Source organism: Chrysemys picta, chromosome 9, assembly GCF_011386835.1.
Source record: "Chrysemys picta bellii isolate R12L10 chromosome 9, ASM1138683v2, whole genome shotgun sequence".
Classification (NCBI taxonomy): Eukaryota; Metazoa; Chordata; order Testudines; family Emydidae; genus Chrysemys; species Chrysemys picta.
The window spans coordinates 63,918,176-63,927,974 of NC_088799.1; positions in this window are offsets into that span (position 1 = coordinate 63,918,176).

Genomic DNA, 9,799 nt, shown 5'->3' on the forward strand with positions numbered 1-9,799 from the left:
TGACCCAGGACACATTTAGTACAGGCTTCCATCACCCCATACCTGCAGAAGCCCCATGAGTATCCAGGGTTCTGCAGCCCCAGAGGAAGCCCCCTATTCCAATGGGCATCTTTCCCCTTGGTTATGGTTGTAGAATGCTATTATGGTCACACCTCCAGAGGGACAGAGATTGTGACTAAAACCCTTCAGATGCCTCCTCCAATGCCTAGTTAGGAAGAGGGAGTCAGTGAGGGAACAAGATGAAGTGATAGCAAAACACAAAGGTTTAAGGCTTGTCTACAAACAGTTGATTGAGAACCAAGAACCAATTTAAGCTGGTTTGGAAACCCATTTAATTAAATCAACCCAAACATTTTGTTAAGACTAATTTCAGATCAAGAGTGTACTATGTCAACTTAGCTTAAATTGGTAAATCAATATGAGACACTCAATTTGAAATATTTTGTACCATCTTAAGTAAATTGATTTCTAAATCTGTTTATGTATCATGTTTGCAGAATTTTGCATAAAAAAACATTAATCAGTTGTAATTCACACCTTTTGATATTTCACTGCAAGTCTGTGAGGACATACCTGTGCACTGGGAAGCAGTGGCATAGTGAGCTGAAGATCTCTGTCTGCCCCTATTATATAACAATTTTGGGGGAGAACAGGGCTCCCTCAATATAAAACTGAGTAGTTGGGTTGTACTGGAGCCTCACAGAAGACTAAGAGTGCAGGAACTGTGGATGCAAAACAAACACAGCAGCCGCAACAGTAGTAGGAGCAAAGGCCTCTTCCACATGCATTGATTCCAACTTCTGGAGGATCCAAAACCTGGCCCAGCACAGACATTTGTGGGCCAGAGGATCCGGAACCTCCTTCCATCACCATTTTTGCTCCTTCGCCTTTCTAAAAAGGTTCCCCTGTCACTTTCCCTCCCCTTGGAGCTGTACAGCACAGAGAGCTACCATGGGCTTCCCACTCCCTGCATGGCTCCAGCTGCAGAAGAAACAGAATGGAGAGGGCTCCTTGGGGATAAAGAGCTTGTTCCCATCACACACCAGGGTTCGGAAGGGATGGTATTAGTGTAACCCGCTCATGAGTACAGGTCCCCTGCTGCACCCAATCCATAGCGGAGAGGAGTTGTTGCAGTCCTAACTAAGGAGTCATGTCTCTCTAGCTCATGCTGTAACAGCTCATGCTTTTTGCTTGAGAGGTCCTCAGTACATAAGCCAAGATCATGACTGTCACATTAGCACTTGCTAGTACATTTGAAACATCTAGAGTATACAAGGCTGTGTCCAATTTAACATATGCTAAACTGCTTGAGATAAAGCATAGGTCTTAGCATGTGTCAGAGGCAGTATGCCTTGTCTACACTAGCCTGTTCCAATGTGTTAGCTAACACATACCAATGTCCCACCTTTAAAGCCTACTCTGGAGAAGTCTTAAGGTCCAGCCCACATCTGTATTTCTTGGGAGATGATTGTTCAGTCCTCTGCTGTGGAAAGAAGATTGAGTAACTTTCATTCTCCCTTTTGGCTTAAGAACAAAACCTAAGAACCCACACGGCCTCTCCCTTGAAGATAAAAAGAGCTTTTTTTAAAAAAAATTTTTTGACGGAAGTATACTGTGGGCCAAAGCCTCCTAGCAGCCTGCAGCCTGAGCAGACTGTATGGGAGCTGCTGAATTTCCTGGATGGAAATCATCTTCCCCAAACCAGTGGTCTCCAAACTTTTTTGATCACGCACCACTATCAGTAAAAAAAATTTGAGCACGCACCCCCTGCCGCTCCAGCTCTACTATTTTTGCCTAAGCAAAACACCACTTTGGAGACCACTGCCCTACCACATGGCTATAAGATACTGCAGTAAGCATCACTTTAGCTGAGTTATCCAATATCCTCCTTCAGGGGAGCATGCATTTTGGATCTCTGCAGTTATGGATTCACCAGACCTACCCCACGTCAAATCCCTCATCCATGCTCCAGAGCAGTGAGATTTCTTGGACATGTGCTTCACCATTTTCCCTCACTCCTACCACATGCAGGGCGGGCCCACAACATTTTGGCACTTGAGGCGGGGAGCTCAAATGACACCCCCATGCCCCCTTGCTTGGGCCAAAACTTTGAAAGGTCTCAATTCTGCCTTCTTCCTGTTCTACTCCTCTCATGGTACTGCTCTGCTACCTACCCCAATAAAGGAGAACTAACAACTTAAAATGCCTTCTTCCAAAATTTTAAGTAACACTCCAGACATGCCAGCCACTTCCGGGAGTGGCGAGAGGCCAGGGCAGGCAGGGAGCTTGCCTTAGCCCTCCTGCGCTGCCGCCTGGGATCCACCTGAGGTAAGTGGTACCTAGACAGAGCCCACACCCCAAATCCCTCCTGCACCCCAACGCCCTGCCCCAGCCCTGAATCCCTCCTTCACCCCAACCCACTTCCTGAGCCCTGAGCCCCCTCCCAGAGCGAACACCCTGCACTCTTTCCTGCACTCCAAGCCCCGCTCCAGCCCTGAGCCCCCTCCTGCACCTAAACTCCCTTCCAGAGTCCATACCCTGAACCCCCTCCTGCACTCCAACCCCCTGCCCCAGGCTCAGCCTGTAGCACAATCCAAACCCCTCGGCCCAGGCCCAGAGCCTGCACCCTCTCGTGTACCCCAAACCCCTGTCCCAGCCCGGTGAAAGTGAGTGAGAGTTGGGGAGAATGAGCAACGGAGGGAGGGGGGATGGAGTGAGTGGTGTGGGGTTTCAGAGAAGGGGTAGGGTGGGGGCATGGCCTTGGGGATAGTGTGGGGCAGGGGTGGAGCAAGGCTGTTTGGGTTTGTGCAATTACTGATATTTCTACATTTTCTTTGAGGTAGATCCTGGGTTGCACTTAAATTCAAAAAGTGATCTTGTGCTTAAAAAGGTTGGAGACTACTGCCCTGGACATGAATTCTGAGCCAATATACATAGGAGAAGACGCTGCCACTCTGTTTCATTTATAACAGCAAATACCCTGAGGGATTTAGGGGCTGGGCTAGGTTGGGTCTGTCCATATTGAAAAGTACAAGTAAATTGTTCATTTCAGGGAATGGACTTTTCTGTTTCATTAATGGAAGGCCAATGCCTGTACTCCACGAGAAGCTGAAGAACACAGGATTAGTACAGAGGTTCTCCATGTGAGTTATAATCTTCATCTCCCAGCCATGGTATGGCAGCTTCCCAGGCACTTCCGCAGGGCTTAGTGGTTCCTACACAGGCTGTATCCCTAGACAGATGGAAATGGCTGGTGGATTCACATAGTTACTATGCAGCTCTAACCAGCTATCAGAAACATCCATGTAATACGACTCTATTCTTTATAGTGTCTTTCATGTAAACACAGAGAGCCGTGCTCTAGCGCTATGTAAGGGCTAATCTTGTTATAAACCCCATCTCAGTATTCTAGCCTGAGTGAAATATTGTAACACGACCATTATATAAACAGACAATACAGGCCATTAGATTAAATACTAATACAAACATTTGGGGATAGCTCCCTTCTTTGTGTCTAGAGTGAAACAAAGAATTAATTACAAAACATTAAAAATATTTTAAAAGGCATATTACAAATATAGAGTAACACATTTCAAGCTTTGTACAGACATTAGCCAAGTCATCCACACAACACCCCCATGAGGTAAGTATCCTACTCATTTTGAAACTGGAGACACTGAGGCAAGGAGAAGTGAAATGACCTGCTCAGTATTGCACAGCAAGTCACTGGTAGAGTTGGGATTAGAACACGGGAGATCCTGGCTCCTGATCCTGAGCCCGTTCCTCTACGTCATGATGCTTCCCTCTATTTTTTTCCTGGTAGTTATTGAGATTTATCAGGCTCCAGTTACTACATTTTCTATTAAGTATTTTCTGCTTTTCCCCCTTCCCAGACTTACCGATAAATACGAGGACTGGGGAGAAGCTCTGGCAGCTTCTTTGAAAACTCATGTTTCTCTGCACTCAAACAGTGGCAGCAATTATGTGGGAAGATTGTCTCATTACTGATGTCTGAAATGCCCTCTCCTCCCAGGAAGGAAGTTGCTTTTATTCTGAGGGTTGATTTTCCCTCAACCTTTCACCTCTGTTAGAACCTGTGAGTGATTTCCTTCACTGCCGGTGATACAGACAATTATGAATGTAAAACGTTTCAGAAGTTTCTGTTGATTGAGCCTATGTCACTTGGGAAAAGCCAGGCTAACTGCAGACTTTTCAAATGCAAACCAAGTGATCTGCTCCTGAAGAAAATACTTAACAACAGGATGACATTCAACCCCTTCTTTCATAAGTTTCTACCCACTTGGTAACACACAGTTTAACTTATACACTGTATTGCGTTACAGAGCAATATCCACAGAGCTGAAATCAATTGTACCGGGGAATTCTGACAAAGAAGAAAAGTGGGCTTGTTTCTCCTTATCACAGGGATAAATTTGGCCCAGTGCATGTTGTTGTGGTTTAAAGAAGTTACCTTTGAAAGGCACCTAATCCTCAAAGCTGTCTTCAGTGATGAAGGTAAAATCAGGTTACTAAAGGACAGTACGTAATTGGAAACTGGTGATAGATATCCACATGGGGCTACAGAGGTTCAAGTTTGAAAGTGACAAATCACTGTGTATAGAACCAGGAAGGCAAGCGCATGTGTTGAAATTGTTGTACTCTGAATACAAAAAGTTCCTGCCACATAATCATAAATACAGAGGTCATCAGGAACTGCTCACACGGAGGAATATCACTCTGCCTGCAGTGCTTCAATCAAACAGTCTCCACAAAGGTCAATCCAAAGGCCTTTTGCTAAATTGCTCCAGGAATGAGAGAGGCTCTGTATGGTGCAGCATTTGGTTAATGCTCCTGGCTGGTGGCTGGGGGCTTGGCTACACTTGCGAGTTAGAGCGCATTAAAGCAGACCCAGGCGCCCTAACTCACAACCCATCCACACTGGCAAGGCATTTAGAGTGCCTGGACTCTGCAGCTCGAGCGCTTCTGGTAATCCACCTCCACGAGAAGCATAACGCTTGCTGTGCCTTGGCTGAAACGCCCCAGCATCAGTGTGAACAAGGTGTGGCATTACTGCACTTTGATCGGCCTCTGGAAACGTCCCATAATCACCTTAAGTCAGTGTTTCTCAAACTGGGGTCGCCGCTTGTGTAGGGAAAGCCCCTGGCAGGCCGGGACGGTTTGTTTACCTGCCCTGTCCGCAGGTCCGGCCGATCACGGACCTGCGGTGGCTCCCATTGGCCACGGTTCACTGCTCCGGGCCAACAGGAGCTTCTGGAAGTGGCATGGGCCGAGGGATGTACTGGCCGCCGCTTCCAGCAGCTCCCATTGGCCTGCAGCGGCGAACCGCGGCCAGTGGAAGCCGCGATCGGCTGGACCTGCGGATAGGGCGGGTAAACAAACGGGCCCGGCCCGCCAGGGGCTTTCCCTACACAAGCGGCGACCCCAGTTTGAGAAACGCTGCCTTAAGTCAAGTGGCCACTCTTGTCATTGTTTTGAACTCGGCTGCAGGCATGGGGATATCCCCTTTCAAAGCTCCGTTTCGGACAGCTGGCATGCTTATTTGCTCTGGGACAAAGCAAGCCATTAGTGTGGAATGCTGCTGTTGAGAGTGTGTGAGAGAGACAGGCGGGAGGGAGAGGGGTCTGCTGTCTGAACTTACAAGACAGCATGCTGACATGCTCTCAGCCCCCCAAAAACCCACTCTCTTTCCCCCCACATATACACAACACACTCCCTGTAACACTCCATCCCTCCCCCATTTGAAAAGTATGTTGCAGCCACTTGCATGCTGGGATAGCTATCACAATGAACTGCTCTTTGTGGTGTTGCAAGAGTTTCTTGCGCTCGTATCTGACAGAGTGAACACACTGCAGCGCTTTCCCTACTGCGCTCTCCAAGGGCTGGTTTAATTCACAGCGCTCTACATCTGCGAGTGTAGCCATGCCCTGGGTGAGTGATTTTAGATATATGCAAGAAGGGCCATTTCTTTTCAAAGAGTAAATGCCTTTGGTGAAGGGGCAGCGAGGGCTTTCAGTGTCCAAAGGGGACTCTCAGGCCTGGTCTACACTTAAAACTTATACCAGCACAACTACATCAGTGAGGGGGTGTGGAAAAAACCACACCGCCCAGAAACACAAAACCCCCAATGCAGACACAGCTATGCTGCCGACAGCATTCCTTTGTCAGCACAATTAACTCATTTGGAGAGGCGGTGTTCCTACAGTGGCAGAATTCTTCCTTCTGTCAGCATCTGCTGTGTGTGCACTAGGGGACTATACCAGCATAGCAATGCCAGCAGAGGCTCTGCAGTGGAGACATAGCCTCAGTAAAGTTAAAGTCTCTGAATAAACGATTTAAATATTATTCAAGGGGTAACAGTTTCAAAGCAGCAAACATTTCCTGTAATGTTCTGTATGTGCATGACACAAGCCCTCATAATACATGGGGTTACCTCAGGCTATTCAGAATGATCTAAGCCACTGCTAGTCAAGGAGCCCTGCTAACCACAGCAATAACACTTCTTTGACCTAATTGACTCACACTTTCTGCATTGGTGCTCTTAGACCAAGACCCCCCTGTCCTCCTGATCTTGTGTTTCTGGAGCAGTGAATTCTGCCCTTAGCTACACCAGCGTCACAGAGAGCAGAACTTGGTTATCAACACCCAAGCAGCCAGTGTCGCGGATGTTCAACCATTTGCCAAAAGGGTAGGTTTGTGCATTATCCCTTACTAATTCCCACCAACTGGAGATCTATGTGGTAGGAAGAGGAGATTCTGTTCACCAATGCATGTTGAGTTGTAGAGAACTTTTTTCTGATGCTGAAGGAAAGGCGAGGATGAGCTGACCAACAGAACTGGAAAGTTAAAAACTGGTTGTGAAATAGCGTGTAACAAGAAAAGCTTGGTTTAGTATTCATGCTCTCGAGACCTCTTAAGAGCTCTGGGATGCTGTAGTGCAGGGGTGGCCAACCTGTGGCTCCAGAGCCGCATGCGGCTCTTCAGAAGTTAATATGCGGCTCCTTGCATAGGCACCGACTCCGGGGCTGGAGCTACAGGCACCAACTTTCCAATGTGCCAGGGGGTGCTTACTGCTCAACTCCTGGCTCTGCCAAAGGCCCTGCCCCCAGGGCCACCGGGGGGGGGGGGGGGACAAGTGGGACAATTTGCCCCAGGCCCCGCCAAAATCGATATTGCCATTTTGAAATAGGGTTAGTGTGGCCACAATTTGATGGTATTGACCTCCGCGAGCTATCCCACAGTGCACCATTGTGACCGCTCTGGACAGCAATCTGAACTCGGATGCACTGGCCAGGTAGATAGGAAAAGCCCTGCGAACATTTTAATTTTATTTCCTGTTTGCCCAGCACAGGAGAGCACAGGTGACCACAGAGAGCTCATCAGCACAGGTAACCATGCAGGCCGATAATCGAAAAAGAGCACCAGCATGGACCGTACAGGAGGTACTGGATCTGATCGCTATATGGGGAGAGGATTCAGTGCTAGTAGAACTTCATTTGAAAAGACGAAATGCCAAAACTTTTGAAAAAATCTCCAAGGGCATGATGGAGAGAGGCCACAATAGGGACTCAGAGAAGTGCTGTGTAAAAGTCAAGGAGCTCAAACAAGCCTATCAGAAAACAAAGGAGGCAAACGGTCGCTCCGGGTCAGAGCCGCAGACATGCCTCTTCTACGCTGAGCTGCATACAATTCTAGGGGGGGCCGCCACTACTACCCCACCTCTGACTGTGGATTCCGAGGCAGGGGTAATCTCAACAGCCACACCTGAGGATTCTGCGGACGGGGAAGAGGAGGAGGAGGACGACGAGTTTGCGGAGAGCACACAGCACTCCGTTCTCCCCAACAGCCAGGATCTTTTTCTCAGCCTGACTGAAGTACCCTCCCAAGCCAGTACCCAAGACCATGACCCCATGGAAGGGACCTCAGGTAAGTTTATTTTTTAAAATATAAAACATGGTTTAAAAGCAAGTGTTTTTTAATGATTAATTTGCCCTGAGGACTTGGGATGCATTCATGGCCAGTGCAGCTACTGGAAAACTCTGTTAACGTGTCTGGGGATGGAATGGAAATCCTCCAGGGACATCTCCATGAAGCTCTCCTGGAGGTACTCCAAAAGCCTTTGCAGAAGGTTTCTGGGCAGTGCAGCCTTATTCCGTCCTCCATGGTAGGACACGTGACCACGCCATGCTAGTAGCAAGTAATCTGGTATCATTGCATGACAAAGCCTGGCAGCGTATGGTCCCAGTGTTTGCTGGCATTCAAGCAACATCCGTTCTTTATCTCGCTGTGTAATCCTCAGGAGAGTGATATTGCTCATGGTAACCTGGTTGAAATACGGGAATTTAATTAAGGGGACAGAGGTGGCCATTCCTACTGAGCTGTTTGCCTGTGGCTGAAAAGAAATCCTTCCCTGCAGTTAGACAAGCACGGGGGGGGGGGGGCCCGAATTGGCGCTAAGCTTTTCGCGTTTGGCTAGCAGGGATCTTCCCTGATACCAGCCACGTTTTGGGGGGAGGGGTACAACGATCATCCCAGATAATTCATGGCGGGGGGGGGGGGTTAGTTTGGTTTCTGCAGGGATCTTCCCTGATACCAGCCACGCGGTGGGGGGAGGGATAAAGCGATCATCCCAGAGAACTGGATGGGGGGAGGGTCAGTTTGTTTTCTGCTGCTGAAGGTTAACAGGAAAGCCACAGCACTCAACGGGCTTTGCTTGGTATGTGGGAAAGGAGGGCGCAGAAGCCGAAAGACAATGGCTTACCATGGCCTCATGCAAGCCGAATTCTGTTGCCTGGACCTGCGTCTGTGATCTCTAACACCAAAGCCACAGGCACTCAATATTAAGATGCAAAATGCGACCTTATACTGAAATCACATGTGCTATGTAATGTGAATAGTGTTGTTCACCGTGAAAGAGTATAAGCATTGTTCTGTAAAATGTATCTTTTTAAAAACTTCTCTCCTTTTTTCCATCTCTCCAGCAGCTGCAAATTTTTCAAGCCTCCCTCCTCTGTCCCGAAGGCTATCTCAGATAAGGCGGTGGAGAAAGAGGACGCGAAATGAGATGTTCTCGGAAATAATGGAATGCACCCGCAATGAAAGAGCTCATTTGAATGAGTGGAAGGACATGGTATCTAAGTACAGGAAAGATGCCAGTGAACGTGAGGTCATGAGGGACGCTCGAGATGAGAGGTGGCAGGCTACAACGCTGGGGCTGCTGCGTGATCAAACGGACATGCTCCGGCATCTGGTGGAGCTTCAGGAACAGCAGCAGGATAACAGAGTGCCGCTGCAGCTGCTGTATAACCTCCCTCCCCCCTCACCATGTTCATTAACCTCCTCACCCAGACGTGTAAGAAAGCGGGGGGGGAGGCTTCGTGCACCCTCCCAGTCCACCCCAGTGGACAGCCCAACCAAAAGGCTGTCATTATATTGAATTTTTTCAGTGGCCTTTTACTTCCCTCCTATCCTCCTCCCAAACCCCACCCAGGCTACCTTGTCGGTTCTCTCCCTATGTTTATAATCAATTAATAAAGAATACATTATTTTTAAATGATAATGACTTTATTTCCTTTAAAAGCAAGCTGTGATTTAAGGGGGAAGGGTGGTTTGCTTACAGGGAATGAGTCAATCAAGGGGGCAGGTTTTCAACAAACAGAACTTTCACACCATAGCCTGGCCAGTCATGAAACTGGTTTTCAAAGCTTCTCTGATGCGCAGTGCTTCCTGGTGTGATCTTCTAATCACCCTGCTGTCTCGCTGTGCATAATCAGCAGCCAGG